The sequence below is a fragment of the Chelon labrosus genome (genome assembly GCF_963514085.1).
Source record: "Chelon labrosus genome assembly, chromosome: 11".
NCBI classification, from domain to species: Eukaryota; Metazoa; Chordata; class Actinopteri; order Mugiliformes; family Mugilidae; genus Chelon; species Chelon labrosus.
Genome location: NC_140344.1, coordinates 1,856,890 through 1,873,979, shown reverse-complemented (window position 1 = coordinate 1,873,979; position 17,090 = coordinate 1,856,890).

Below are 17,090 nucleotides of genomic sequence, written 5' to 3'. Positions count from 1 at the left end.
ACACTTGAATTAAGCATGGAGAATATTCATGTTTTCTTGAAGGTGAAAATACATTTGTACGTCATTTCTATTACCCTAACTTGAGCATTGACTTGACTGCTGAATTCAGTAAGTGCTACTTGTTGGGGCAGTTTTAATTGACAAAATCAACTGGTTGTATTGGACAACAAAGACATTCTGATTCTGAAGCCATATTTCATTAGGAATCACTCTCAGACCACCTCAAATGGAGCCACTCGTGATGCTTGTGTTCATAAGTGCTTCTCTTTGGGGTTGTCTTGTTTGTGAGTTTTTCTTCAATTTCTTATGATGGTATCGTTTCAGGGAGTAGACACTAAAATTACTCTAACATACGCACTGGCTTGAGCTCTGAATACAGTAAGTGCTAATTGTTGGGGTAGTCTTGTTGTCTTCAATAGTCCAAGATACACTTGAATTAAGCATGGAGAATATTCATGTTTTCTTGAAGGTGAAAATACATTTGTACGTCATTTCTATTACCCTAACTTGAGCATTGACTTGACTGCTGAATTCAGTAAGTGCTACTTGTTGGGGCAGTTTTAATTGACAAAATCAACTGGTTGTATTGGACAACAAAGACATTCTGATTCTGAAGCCATATTTCATTAGGAATCACTCTCAGACCAGCTTCAGCTGGAGGCCACTGTGTAGCAACAGGTTCTACCAGGTAAACTGATCAAAAGCCAATTGGACAGTCATTGACCGCTATTGTGGATGGATCGTTATGCAAACTATTGAAACTTTGTGGACCATCAGGCAGAGTTGGTGGAAACCACAGCATTCAGTATTTAAGACTGACAAATCTGTTCAAGAAACTCCACATTCGCTGCAGCATGGACACAAGACAGAGGATGCAACAAAAACCACCTGGACTATGAAGGATTTCATGAGTAAGGAGCAGAGTTCATTACATTTAGTTCAATTCAATGTATTTTCAAGCTGAAAGCTACATGTTGTGAATCACTCGCAGACCACCTCAAATGGAGCCACTCGTGATGCTTGTGTTCATAAGTGCTTCTCTTTGGGGTTGTCTTGCTGTGAGTTTTTCTTCAATTTCTTATGATGGTATCGTTTCAGGGAGTAGACATTAAAATTACTCTAACATACGCACTGGCTTGAGCTCTGAATACAGTAAGTGCTAATTGTTGGGGTAGTCTTGTTGTCTTCAATAGTCCAAGATACACTTGAATTAAGCATGGAGAATATTCATGTTTTCTTGAAGGTGAAAATACATTTGTACGTCATTTCTATTACCCTAACTTGAGCATTGACTTGACTGCTGAATTCAGTAAGTGCTACTTGTTGGGGCAGTTTTAATTGACAAAATCAACTGGTTGTATTGGACAACAAAGACATTCTGATTTTGAGCCATATTTCATTAGGAATCACTCTCAGACCACCTCAAATGGAGCCACTCGTGATTCTTGTGTTCATAAGTGCTTCTCTTTGGGGTTGTCTTGTTTGTGAGTTTTTCTTCAATTTCTTATGATGGTATCGTTTCAGGCAGTAGACATCAAAATTACTCTAACATACGCACTGGCTTGAGCTCTGAACACAGTAAGTGCTAATTGTTGGGCTAGTCTTGTTGTCTTCAATAGTCCAAGATACACTTGAATTAAGCATGGAGAATATTCATGTTTTCTTGAAGGTGAAAATTGTAAGTCATTTCTATTACCCTAACTTGAGCATTGACTTGACTGCTGAATTCAGTAAGTGCTACTTGTTGGGGCAGTTTTAATTGACAAAATCAACTGGTTGTATTGGACAACAAAGACATTCTGATTCTGAAGCCATATTTCATTAGGAATCATTCTCAGACCAGCTTCAGCTGGAGGCCACTGTGTAGCAACAGGTTCTACCAGGTAAACTGATCAAAAGCCAATTGGACAGTCATTGACCGCTATTGTGGATGGATCGTTATGCAAACTATTGAAACTTTGTGGACCATCAGGCAGAGTTGGTGGAAACCACAGCATTCAGTATTTAAGACGGACATATCTGTTCAAGAAACTCCACATTCACTGCAGCATGGACACAAGACAGAGGATGCAACAAAAACCACCTGGACTATGAAGGATTTCATGAGTAAGGAGCAGAGTTCATTACATTTAGTTCAATTCAATGTATTTTCAAGCTGAAAGCTACATGTTGTGAATCACTCTCAGACCACCTCAAATGGAGCCACTCGTGATGCTTGTGTTCATAAGTGCTTCTCTTTGGGGTTGTCTTGTTTGTGAGTTTTTCTTCAATTTCTTATGATGGTATCGTTTCAGGGAGTAGACATTAAAATTACTCTAACATACGCACTGGCTTGAGCTCTGAATACAGTAAGTGCTAATTGTTGGGGTAGTCTTGTTGTCTTCAATAGTCCAAGATACACTTGAATTAAGCATGGAGAATATTCATGTTTTCTTGAAGGTGAAAATACATTTGTACGTCATTTCTATTACCCTAACTTGAGCATTGACTTGACTGCTGAATTCAGTAAGTGCTACTTGTTGGGGCAGTTTTAATTGACAAAATCAACTGGTTGTATTGGACAACAAAGACATTCTGATTCTGAAGCCATATTTCATTAGGAATCACTCTCAGACCAGCTTCAGCTGGAGGCCACTGTGTAGCAACAGGTTCTACCAGGTAAACTGATCAAAAGCCAATAGGACAGTCACTGACCGCTATTGTGGATGGATCGTTATGCAAACTATTGAAACTTTGTGGACCATCAGGCAGAGTTGGTGGAAACCACAGCATTCAGTATTTAAGACGGACAAATCTGTTCAAGAAACTCCACATTCACTGAAGCATGGACACAAGACAGAGGATGCAACAAAAACCACCTGGACTATGAAGGATTCCATGAGTAAGGAGCAGAGTTCATTACATTTAGTTTAATTCAATGTATTTTCAAGCTGAAAGCTACATGTTGTGAATCACTCTCAGACCACCTCAAATGGAGCCACTCGTGATGCTTGTGTTCATAAGTGCTTCTCTTTGGGGTTGTCTTGTTTGTGAGTTTTTCTTCAATTTCTTATGATGGTATCGTTTCAGGGAGTAGACATTAAAATTACTCTAACATACGCACTGGCTTGAGTTCTGAATACAGTAAGTGCTAATTGTTGGGGTAGTCTTGTTGTCTTCAATAGTCCGAGATACACTTGAATTAAGCATGGAGAATATTCATGTTTTCTTGAAGGTGAAAATACATTTGTACGTCATTTCTATTACCCTAACTTGAGCATTGACTTGACTGCTGAATTCAGTAAGTGCTACTTGTTGGGGCAGTTTTAATTGACAAAATCAACTGGTTGTATTGGACAACAAAGACATTCTGATTCTGAAGCCATATTTCATTAGGAATCACTCTCAGACCACCTCAAATGGAGCCACTCGTGATTCTTGTGTTCATAAGTGCTTCTCTTTGGGGTTGTCTTGTTTGTGAGTTTTTCTTCAATTTCTTATGATGGTATCGTTTCAGGCAGTAGACATCAAAATTACTCTAACATACGCACTGGCTTGAGCTCTGAACACAGTAAGTGCTAATTGTTGGGGTAGTCTTGTTGTCTTCAATAGTCCAAGATACACTTGAATTAAGCATGGAGAATATTCATGTTTTCTTGAAGGTGAAAATACATTTGTACGTCATTTCTACTACCCTAACTTGAGCATTGACTTGACTGCTGAATTCAGTAAGTGCTACTTGTTGGGGCAGTTTTAATTGACAAAATCAACTGGTTGTATTGGACAACAAAGACATTCTGATTCTGAAGCCATATTTCATTAGGAATCACTCTCAGACCACCTCAAATGGAGCCACTCGTGATGCTTGTGTTCATAAGTGCTTCTCTTTGGGGTTGTCTTGTTTGTGAGTTTTTCTTCAATTTCTTATGATGGTATCGTTTCAGGGAGTAGACATTAAAATTACTCTAACATACGCACTGGCTTGAGCTCTGAATACAGTAAGTGCTAATTGTTGGGGTAGTCTTGTTGTCTTCAATAGTCCAAGATACACTTGAATTAAGCATGGAGAATATTCATGTTTTCTTGAAGGTGAAAATACATTTGTACGTCATTTCTATTACCCTAACTTGAGCATTGACTTGACTGCTGAATTCAGTAAGTGCTACTTGTTGGGGCAGTTTTAATTGACAAAATCAACTGGTTGTATTGGACAACAAAGACATTCTGATTCTGAAGCCATATTTCATTAGGAATCACTCTCAGACCAGCTTCAGCTGGAGGCCACTGTGTAGCAACAGGTTCTACCAGGTAAACTGATCAAAAGCCAATTGGACAGTCATTGACCGCTATTGTGGATGGATCGTTATGCAAACTATTGAAACTTTGTGGACCATCAGGCAGAGTTGGTGGAAACCACAGCATTCAGTATTTAAGACGGACAAATCTGTTCAAGAAACTCCACATTCGCTGCAGCATGGACACAAGACAGAGGATGCAACAAAAACCACCTGGACTATGAAGGATTTCATGAGTAAGGAGCAGAGTTCATTACATTTAGTTCAATTCAATGTATTTTCAAGCTGAAAGCTACATGTTGTGAATCACTCGCAGACCACCTCAAATGGAGCCACTTGTGATGCTTGTGTTCATAAGTGCTTCTCTTTGGGGTTGTCTTGCTGTGAGTTTTTCTTCAATTTCTTATGATGGTATCGTTTCAGGGAGTAGACATTAAAATTACTCTAACATACGCACTGGCTTGAGTTCTGAATACAGTAAGTGCTAATTGTTGGGGTAGTCTTGTTGTCTTCAATAGTCCGAGATACACTTGAATTAAGCATGGAGAATATTCATGTTTTCTTGAAGGTGAAAATACATTTGTACGTCATTTCTACTACCCTAACTTGAGCATTGACTTGACTGCTGAATTCAGTAAGTGCTACTTGTTGGGGCAGTTTTAATTGACAAAATCAACTGGTTGTATTGGACAACAAAGACATTCTGATTCTGAAGCCATATTTCATTAGGAATCACTCTCAGACCACCTCAAATGGAGCCACTCGTGATGCTTGTGTTCATAAGTGCTTCTCTTTGGGGTTGTCTTGTTTGTGAGTTTTTCTTCAATTTCTTATGATGGTATCGTTTCAGGGAGTAGACATTAAAATTACTCTAACATACGCACTGGCTTGAGCTCTGAATACAGTAAGTGCTAATTGTTGGGGTAGTCTTGTTGTCTTCAATAGTCCAAGATACACTTGAATTAAGCATGGAGAATATTCATGTTTTCTTGAAGGTGAAAATACATTTGTACGTCATTTCTATTACCCTAACTTGAGCATTGACTTGACTGCTGAATTCAGTAAGTGCTACTTGTTGGGGCAGTTTTAATTGACAAAATCAACTGGTTGTATTGGACAACAAAGACATTCTGATTCTGAAGCCATATTTCATTAGGAATCACTCTCAGACCACCTCAAATGGAGCCACTCGTGATTCTTGTGTTCATAAGTGCTTCTCTTTGGGGTTGTCTTGTTTGTGAGTTTTTCTTCAATTTCTTATGATGGTATCGTTTCAGGCAGTAGACATCAAAATTACTCTAACATACGCACTGGCTTGAGCTCTGAATACAGTAAGTGCTAATTGTTGGGTCTTGTTGTCTTCAATAGTCCAAGATACACTTGAATTAAGCATGGAGAATATTCATGTTTTCTTGAAGGTGAAAATACATTTGTACGTCATTTCTATTACCCTAACTTGAGCATTGACTTGACTGCTGAATTCAGTAAGTGCTACTTGTTGGGGCAGTTTTAATTGACAAAATCAACTGGTTGTATTGGACAACAAAGACATTCTGATTCTGAAGCCATATTTCATTAGGAATCACTCTCAGACCAGCTTCAGCTGGAGGCCACTGTGTAGCAACAGGTTCTACCAGGTAAACTGATCAAAAGCCAATAGGACAGTCACTGACCGCTATTGTGGATGGATCGTTATGCAAACTATTGAAACTTTGTGGACCATCAGGCAGAGTTGGTGGAAACCACAGCATTCAGTATTTAAGACGGACAAATCTGTTCAAGAAACTCCACATTCACTGAAGCATGGACACAAGACAGAGGATGCAACAAAAACCACCTGGACTATGAAGGATTTCATGAGTAAGGAGCAGAGTTCATTACATTTAGTTCAATTCAATGTATTTTCAAGCTGAAAGCTACATGTTTTGAATCATTATTAGACCACCTCAAATGGAGCCACTCGTGATGCTTGTGTTCATAAGTGCTTCTCTTTGGGGTTGTCTTGTTTGTGAGTTTTTCTTCAATTTCTTATGATGGTATCGTTTCAGGGAGTAGACATTAAAATTACTCTAACATACGCACTGGCTTGAGCTCTGAATACAGTAAGTGCTAATTGTTGGGGTAGTCTTGTTGTCTTCAATAGTCCAAGATACACTTGAATTAAGCATGGAGAATATTCATGTTTTCTTGAAGGTGAAAATACATTTGTACGTCATTTCTATTACCCTAACTTGAGCATTGACTTGACTGCTGAATTCAGTAAGTGCTACTTGTTGGGGCAGTTTTAATTGACAAAATCAACTGGTTGTATTGGACAACAAAGACATTCTGATTCTGAAGCCATATTTCATTAGGAATCACTCTCAGACCAGCTTCAGCTGGAGGCCACTGTGTAGCAACAGGTTCTACCAGGTAAACTGATCAAAAGCCAATTGGACAGTCATTGACCGCTATTGTGGATGGATCGTTATGCAAACTATTGAAACTTTGTGGACCATCAGGCAGAGTTGGTGGAAACCACAGCATTCAGTATTTAAGACTGACAAATATGTTCAAGAAACTCCACATTCGCTGCAGCATGGACACAAGACAGAGGATGCAACAAAAACCACCTGGACTATGAAGGATTTCATGAGTAAGGAGCAGAGTTCATTACATTTAGTTCAATTCAATGTATTTTCAAGCTGAAAGCTACATGTTGTGAATCACTCTCAGACCACCTCAAATGGAGCCACTCGTGATGCTTGTGTTCATAAGTGCTTCTCTTTGGGGTTGTCTTGCTGTGAGTTTTTCTTCAATTTCTTATGATGGTATCGTTTCAGGGAGTAGACATTAAAATTACTCTAACATACGCACTGGCTTGAGTTCTGAATACAGTAAGTGCTAATTGTTGGGGTAGTCTTGTTGTCTTCAATAGTCCGAGATACACTTGAATTAAGCATGGAGAATATTCATGTTTTCTTGAAGGTGAAAATACATTTGTACGTCATTTCTATTACCCTAACTTGAGCATTGACTTGACTGCTGAATTCAGTAAGTGCTACTTGTTGGGGCAGTTTTAATTGACAAAATCAACTGGTTGTATTGGACAACAAAGACATTCTGATTCTGAAGCCATATTTCATTAGGAATCACTCTCAGACCACCTCAAATGGAGCCACTCGTGATGCTTGTGTTCATAAGTGCTTCTCTTTGGGGTTGTCTTGCTGTGAGTTTTTCTTCAATTTCTTATGATGGTATCGTTTCAGGGAGTAGACATTAAAATTACTCTAACATACGCACTGGCTTGAGTTCTGAATACAGTAAGTGCTAATTGTTGGGGTAGTCTTGTTGTCTTCAATAGTCCAAGATACACTTGAATTAAGCATGGAGAATATTCATGTTTTCTTGAAGGTGAAAATACATTTGTACGTCATTTCTATTACCCTAACTTGAGCATTGACTTGACTGCTGAATTCAGTAAGTGCTACTTGTTGGGGCAGTTTTAATTGACAAAATCAACTGGTTGTATTGGACAACAAAGACATTCTGATTGTGAAGCCATATTTCATTAGGAATCACTCTCAGACCAGCTTCAGCTGGAGGCCACTGTGTAGCAACAGGTTCTACCAGGTAAACTGATCAAAAGCCAATAGGACAGTCACTGACCGCTATTGTGGATGGATCGTTATGCAAACTATTGAAACTTTGTGGACCATCAGGCAGAGTTGGTGGAAACCACAGCATTCAGTATTTAAGACGGACAAATCTGTTCAAGAAACTCCACATTCGCTGCAGCATGGACACAAGACAGAGGATGCAACAAAAACCACCTGGACTATGAAGGATTTCATGAGTAAGGAGCAGAGTTCATTACATTTAGTTCAATTCAATGTATTTTCAAGCTGAAAGCTACATGTTGTGAATCACTCGCAGACCACCTCAAATGGAGCCACTCGTGATGCTTGTGTTCATAAGTGCTTCTCTTTGGGGTTGTCTTGCTGTGAGTTTTTCTTCAATTTCTTATGATGGTATCGTTTCAGGGAGTAGACATTAAAATTACTGTAACATACGCACTGGCTTGAGTTCTGAATACAGTAAGTGCTAATTGTTGGGGTAGTCTTGTTGTCTTCAATAGTCCGAGATACACTTGAATTAAGCATGGAGAATATTCATGTTTTCTTGAAGGTGAAAATACATTTGTACGTCATTTCTATTACCCTAACTTGAGCATTGACTTGACTGCTGAATTCAGTAAGTGCTACTTGTTGGGGCAGTTTTAATTGACAAAATCAACTGGTTGTATTGGACAACAAAGACATTCTGATTCTGAAGCCATATTTCATTAGGAATCACTCTCAGACCACCTCAAATGGAGCCACTCGTGATTCTTGTGTTCATAAGTGCTTCTCTTTGGGGTTGTCTTGTTTGTGAGTTTTTCTTCAATTTCTTATGATGGTATCGTTTCAGGCAGTAGACATCAAAATTACTCTAACATACGCACTGGCTTGAGTTCTGAATACAGTAAGTGCTAATTGTTGGGGTAGTCTTGTTGTCTTCAATAGTCCGAGATACACTTGAATTAAGCATGGAGAATATTCATGTTTTCTTGAAGGTGAAAATACATTTGTACGTCATTTCTATTACCCTAACTTGAGCATTGACTTGACTGCTGAATTCAGTAAGTGCTACTTGTTGGGGCAGTTTTAATTGACAAAATCAACTGGTTGTATTGGACAACAAAGACATTCTGATTCTGAAGCCATATTTCATTAGGAATCACTCTCAGACCACCTCAAATGGAGCCACTCGTGATGCTTGTGTTCATAAGTGCTTCTCTTTGGGGTTGTCTTGCTGTGAGTTTTTCTTCAATTTCTTATGATGGTATCGTTTCAGGGAGTAGACATTAAAATTACTCTAACATACGCACTGGCTTGAGTTCTGAATACAGTAAGTGCTAATTGTTGGGGTAGTCTTGTTGTCTTCAATAGTCCAAGATACACTTGAATTAAGCATGGAGAATATTCATGTTTTCTTGAAGGTGAAAATACATTTGTACGTCATTTCTATTACCCTAACTTGAGCATTGACTTGACTGCTGAATTCAGTAAGTGCTACTTGTTGGGGCAGTTTTAATTGACAAAATCAACTGGTTGTATTGGACAACAAAGACATTCTGATTGTGAAGCCATATTTCATTAGGAATCACTCTCAGACCAGCTTCAGCTGGAGGCCACTGTGTAGCAACAGGTTCTACCAGGTAAACTGATCAAAAGCCAATAGGACAGTCACTGACCGCTATTGTGGATGGATCGTTATGCAAACTATTGAAACTTTGTGGACCATCAGGCAGAGTTGGTGGAAACCACAGCATTCAGTATTTAAGACGGACAAATCTGTTCAAGAAACTCCACATTCGCTGCAGCATGGACACAAGACAGAGGATGCAACAAAAACCACCTGGACTATGAAGGATTTCATGAGTAAGGAGCAGAGTTCATTACATTTAGTTCAATTCAATGTATTTTCAAGCTGAAAGCTACATGTTGTGAATCACTCGCAGACCACCTCAAATGGAGCCACTCGTGATGCTTGTGTTCATAAGTGCTTCTCTTTGGGGTTGTCTTGCTGTGAGTTTTTCTTCAATTTCTTATGATGGTATCGTTTCAGGGAGTAGACATTAAAATTACTGTAACATACGCACTGGCTTGAGTTCTGAATACAGTAAGTGCTAATTGTTGGGGTAGTCTTGTTGTCTTCAATAGTCCGAGATACACTTGAATTAAGCATGGAGAATATTCATGTTTTCTTGAAGGTGAAAATACATTTGTACGTCATTTCTATTACCCTAACTTGAGCATTGACTTGACTGCTGAATTCAGTAAGTGCTACTTGTTGGGGCAGTTTTAATTGACAAAATCAACTGGTTGTATTGGACAACAAAGACATTCTGATTCTGAAGCCATATTTCATTAGGAATCACTCTCAGACCACCTCAAATGGAGCCACTCGTGATTCTTGTGTTCATAAGTGCTTCTCTTTGGGGTTGTCTTGTTTGTGAGTTTTTCTTCAATTTCTTATGATGGTATCGTTTCAGGCAGTAGACATCAAAATTACTCTAACATACGCACTGGCTTGAGCTCTGAATACAGTAAGTGCTAATTGTTGGGTCTTGTTGTCTTCAATAGTCCAAGATACACTTGAATTAAGCATGGAGAATATTCATGTTTTCTTGAAGGTGAAAATACATTTGTACGTCATTTCTATTACCCTAACTTGAGCATTGACTTGACTGCTGAATTCAGTAAGTGCTACTTGTTGGGGCAGTTTTAATTGACAAAATCAACTGGTTGTATTGGACAACAAAGACATTCTGATTCTGAAGCCATATTTCATTAGGAATCACTCTCAGACCAGCTTCAGCTGGAGGCCACTGTGTAGCAACAGGTTCTACCAGGTAAACTGATCAAAAGCCAATAGGACAGTCACTGACCGCTATTGTGGATGGATCGTTATGCAAACTATTGAAACTTTGTGGACCATCAGGCAGAGTTGGTGGAAACCACAGCATTCAGTATTTAAGACGGACAAATCTGTTCAAGAAACTCCACATTCACTGAAGCATGGACACAAGACAGAGGATGCAACAAAAACCACCTGGACTATGAAGGATTCCATGAGTAAGGAGCAGAGTTCATTACATTTAGTTTAATTCAATGTATTTTCAAGCTGAAAGCTACATGTTGTGAATCACTCTCAGACCACCTCAAATGGAGCCACTCGTGATGCTTGTGTTCATAAGTGCTTCTCTTTGGGGTTGTCTTGTTTGTGAGTTTTTCTTCAATTTCTTATGATGGTATCGTTTCAGGGAGTAGACATTAAAATTACTCTAACATACGCACTGGCTTGAGCTCTGAATACAGTAAGTGCTAATTGTTGGGGTAGTCTTGTTGTCTTCAATAGTCCAAGATACACTTGAATTAAGCATGGAGAATATTCATGTTTTCTTGAAGGTGAAAATACATTTGTACGTCATTTCTATTACCCTAACTTGAGCATTGACTTGACTGCTGAATTCAGTAAGTGCTACTTGTTGGGGCAGTTTTAATTGACAAAATCAACTGGTTGTATTGGACAACAAAGACATTCTGATTCTGAAGCCATATTTCATTAGGAATCACTCTCAGACCAGCTTCAGCTGGAGGCCACTGTGTAGCAACAGGTTCTACCAGGTAAACTGATCAAAAGCCAATTGGACAGTCATTGACCGCTATTGTGGATGGATCGTTATGCAAACTATTGAAACTTTGTGGACCATCAGGCCGAGTTGGTGGAAACCACAGCATTCAGTATTTAAGACGGACAAATCTGTTCAAGAAACTCCACATTCACTGCAGCATGGACACAAGACAGAGGATGCAACAAAAACCACCTGGACTATGAAGGATTTCATGAGTAAGGAGCAGAGTTCATTACATTTAGTTTAATTCAATGTATTTTCAAGCTGAAAGCTACATGTTGTGAATCACTCTCAGACCACCTCAAATGGAGCCACTCGTGATGATTGTGTTCATAAGTGCTTCTCTTTGGGGTTGTCTTGTTTGTGAGTTTTTCTTCAATTTCTTATGATGGTATCGTTTCAGGGAGTAGACATTAAAATTACTCTAACATACGCACTGGCTTGAGCTCTGAATACAGTAAGTGCTAATTGTTGGGGTAGTCTTGTTGTCTTCAATAGTCCAAGATACACTTGAATTAAGCATGGAGAATATTCATGTTTTCTTGAAGGTGAAAATACATTTGTACGTCATTTCTATTACCCTAACTTGAGCATTGACTTGACTGCTGAATTCAGTAAGTGCTACTTGTTGGGGCAGTTTTAATTGACAAAATCAACTGGTTGTATTGGACAACAAAGACATTCTGATTCTGAAGCCATATTTCATTAGGAATCACTCTCAGACCACCTCAAATGGAGCCACTCGTGATGCTTGTGTTCATAAGTGCTTCTCTTTGGGGTTGTCTTGTTTGTGAGTTTTTCTTCAATTTCTTATGATGGTATCGTTTCAGGGAGTAGACATTAAAATTACTCTAACATACGCACTGGCTTGAGCTCTGAATACAGTAAGTGCTAATTGTTGGGGTAGTCTTGTTGTCTTCAATAGTGCAAGATACACTTGAATTAAGCATGGAGAATATTCATGTTTTCTTGAAGGTGAAAATACATTTGTACGTCATTTCTATTACCCTAACTTGAGCATTGACTTGACTGCTGAATTCAGTAAGTGCTACTTGTTGGGGCAGTTTTAATTGACAAAATCAACTGGTTGTATTGGACAACAAAGACATTCTGATTCTGAAGCCATATTTCATTAGGAATCACTCTCAGACCAGCTTCAGCTGGAGGCCACTGTGTAGCAACAGGTTCTACCAGGTAAACTGATCAAAAGCCAATTGGACAGTCATTGACCGCTATTGTGGATGGATCGTTATGCAAACTATTGAAACTTTGTGGACCATCAGGCAGAGTTGGTGGAAACCACAGCATTCAGTATTTAAGACGGACAAATCTGTTCAAGAAACTCCACATTCGCTGCAGCATGGACACAAGACAGAGGATGCAACAAAAACCACCTGGACTATGAAGGATTTCATGAGTAAGGAGCAGAGTTCATTACATTTAGTTCAATTCAATGTATTTTCAAGCTGAAAGCTACATGTTGTGAATCACTCGCAGACCACCTCAAATGGAGCCACTCGTGATGCTTGTGTTCATAAGTGCTTCTCTTTGGGGTTGTCTTGCTGTGAGTTTTTCTTCAATTTCTTATGATGGTATCGTTTCAGGGAGTAGACATTAAAATTACTCTAACATACGCACTGGCTTGAGCTCTGAATACAGTAAGTGCTAATTGTTGGGGTAGTCTTGTTGTCTTCAATAGTCCAAGATACACTTGAATTAAGCATGGAGAATATTCATGTTTTCTTGAAGGTGAAAATACATTTGTACGTCATTTCTATTACCCTAACTTGAGCATTGACTTGACTGCTGAATTCAGTAAGTGCTACTTGTTGGGGCAGTTTTAATTGACAAAATCAACTGGTTGTATTGGACAACAAAGACATTCTGATTCTGAAGCCATATTTCATTAGGAATCACTCTCAGACCACCTCAAATGGAGCCACTCGTGATGCTTGTGTTCATAAGTGCTTCTCTTTGGGGTTGTCTTGTTTGTGAGTTTTTCTTCAATTTCTTATGATGGTATCGTTTCAGGCAGTAGACATCAAAATTACTCTAACATACGCACTGGCTTGAGCTCTGAATACAGTAAGTGCTAATTGTTGGGTCTTGCTGTCTTCAATAGTCCAAGATACACTTGAATTAAGCATGGAGAATATTCATGTTTTCTTGAAGGTGAAAATACATTTGTACGTCATTTCTATTACCCTAACTTGAGCATTGACTTGACTGCTGAATTCAGTAAGTGCTACTTGTTGGGGCAGTTTTAATTGACAAAATCAACTGGTTGTATTGGACAACAAAGACATTCTGATTCTGAAGCCATATTTCATTAGGAATCACTCTCAGACCAGCTTCAGCTGGAGGCCACTGTGTAGCAACAGGTTCTACCAGGTAAACTGATCAAAAGCCAATAGGACAGTCACTGACCGCTATTGTGGATGGATCGTTATGCAAACTATTGAAACTTTGTGGACCATCAGGCAGAGTTGGTGGAAACCACAGCATTCAGTATTTAAGACGGACAAATCTGTTCAAGAAACTCCACATTCACTGAAGCATGGACACAAGACAGAGGATGCAACAAAAACCACCTGGACTATGAAGGATTCCATGAGTAAGGAGCAGAGTTCATTACATTTAGTTTAATTCAATGTATTTTCAAGCTGAAAGCTACATGTTGTGAATCACTCTCAGACCACCTCAAATGGAGCCACTCGTGATGCTTGTGTTCATAAGTGCTTCTCTTTGGGGTTGTCTTGTTTGTGAGTTTTTCTTCAATTTCTTATGATGGTATCGTTTCAGGGAGTAGACATTAAAATTACTCTAACATACGCACTGGCTTGAGCTCTGAATACAGTAAGTGCTAATTGTTGGGGTAGTCTTGTTGTCTTCAATAGTCCAAGATACACTTGAATTAAGCATGGAGAATATTCATGTTTTCTTGAAGGTGAAAATACATTTGTACGTCATTTCTATTACCCTAACTTGAGCATTGACTTGACTGCTGAATTCAGTAAGTGCTACTTGTTGGGGCAGTTTTAATTGACAAAATCAACTGGTTGTATTGGACAACAAAGACATTCTGATTCTGAAGCCATATTTCATTAGGAATCACTCTCAGACCAGCTTCAGCTGGAGGCCACTGTGTAGCAACAGGTTCTACCAGGTAAACTGATCAAAAGCCAATTGGACAGTCATTGACCGCTATTGTGGATGGATCGTTATGCAAACTATTGAAACTTTGTGGACCATCAGGCAGAGTTGGTGGAAACCACAGCATTCAGTATTTAAGACGGACAAATCTGTTCAAGAAACTCCACATTCGCTGCAGCATGGACACAAGACAGAGGATGCAACAAAAACCACCTGGACTATGAAGGATTTCATGAGTAGGGAGCAGAGTTCATTACATTTAGTTCAATTCAATGTATTTTCAAGCTGAAAGCTACATGTTTTGAATCATTATTAGACCACCTCAAATGGAGCCACTCGTGATGCTTGTGTTCATAAGTGCTTCTCTTTGGGGTTGTCTTGTTTGTGAGTTTTTCTTCAATTTCTTATGATGGTATCGTTTCAGGGAGTAGACATTAAAATTACTCTAACATACGCACTGGCTTGAGCTCTGAATACAGTAAGTGCTAATTGTTGGGGTAGTCTTGTTGTCTTCAATAGTCCAAGATACACTTGAATTAAGCATGGAGAATATTCATGTTTTCTTGAAGGTGAAAATACATTTGTACGTCATTTCTATTACCCTAACTTGAGCATTGACTTGACTGCTGAATTCAGTAAGTGCTACTTGTTGGGGCAGTTTTAATTGACAAAATCAACTGGTTGTATTGGACAACAAAGACATTCTGATTCTGAAGCCATATTTCATTAGGAATCACTCTCAGACCAGCTTCAGCTGGAGGCCACTGTGTAGCAACAGGTTCTACCAGGTAAACTGATCAAAAGCCAATTGGACAGTCACTGACCGCTATTGTGGATGGATCGTTATGCAAACTATTGAAACTTTGTGGACCATCAGGCAGAGTTGGTGGAAACCACAGCATTCAGTATTTAAGACGGACAAATCTGTTCAAGAAACTCCACATTCACTGCAGCATGGACACAAGACAGAGGATGCAACAAAAACCACCTGGACTATGAAGGATTTCATGAGTAAGGAGCAGAGTTCATTACATTTAGTTCAATTCAATGTATTTTCAAGCTGAAAGCTACATGTTGTGAATCACTCTCAGACCACCTCAAATGGAGCCACTCGTGATGATTGTGTTCATAAGTGCTTCTCTTTGGGGTTGTCTTGTTTGTGAGTTTTTCTTCAATTTCTTATGATGGTATCGTTTCAGGGAGTAGACATTAAAATTACTCTAACATACGCACTGGCTTGAGCTCTGAATACAGTAAGTGCTAATTGTTGGGGTAGTCTTGTTGTCTTCAATAGTCCAAGATACACTTGAATTAAGCATGGAGAATATTCATGTTTTCTTGAAGGTGAAAATACATTTGTACGTCATTTCTATTACCCTAACTTGAGCATTGACTTGACTGCTGAATTCAGTAAGTGCTACTTGTTGGGGCAGTTTTAATTGACAAAATCAACTGGTTGTATTGGACAACAAAGACATTCTGATTCTGAAGCCATATTTCATTAGGAATCACTCTCAGACCAGCTTCAGCTGGAGGCCACTGTGTAGCAACAGGTTCTACCAGGTAAACTGATCAAAAGCCAATTGGACAGTCACTGACCGCTATTGTGGATGGATCGTTATGCAAACTATTGAAACTTTGTGGACCATCAGGCAGAGTTGGTGGAAACCACAGCATTCAGTATTTAAGACGGACAAATCTGTTCAAGAAACTCCACATTCGCTGCAGCATGGACACAAGACAGAGGATGCAACAAAAACCACCTGGACTATGAAGGATTTCATGAGTAAGGAGCAGAGTTCATTACATTTAGTTCAATTCAATGTATTTTCAAGCTGAAAGCTACATGTTGTGAATCACTCTCAGACCACCTCAAATGGAGCCACTCGTGATGCTTGTGTTCATAAGTGCTTCTCTTTGGGGTTGTCTTGCTGTGAGTTTTTCTTCAATTTCTTATGATGGTATCGTTTCAGGGAGTAGACATTAAAATTACTCTAACATACGCACTGGCTTGAGCTCTGAATACAGTAAGTGCTAATTGTTGGGGTAGTCTTGTTGTCTTCAATAGTCCAAGATACACTTGAATTAAGCATGGAGAATATTCATGTTTTCTTGAAGGTGAAAATACATTTGTACGTCATTTCTATTACCCTAACTTGAGCATTGACTTGACTGCTGAATTCAGTAAGTGCTACTTGTTGGGGCAGTTTTAATTGACAAAATCAACTGGTTGTATTGGACAACAAAGACATTCTGATTCTGAAGCCATATTTCATTAGGAATCACTCTCAGACCACCTCAAATGGAGCCACTCGTGATGCTTGTGTTCATAAGTGCTTCTCTTTGGGGTTGTCTTGTTTGTGAGTTTTTCTTCAATTTCTTATGATGGTATCGTTTCAGGGAGTAGACATTAAAATTACTCTAACATACGCACTGGCTTGAGC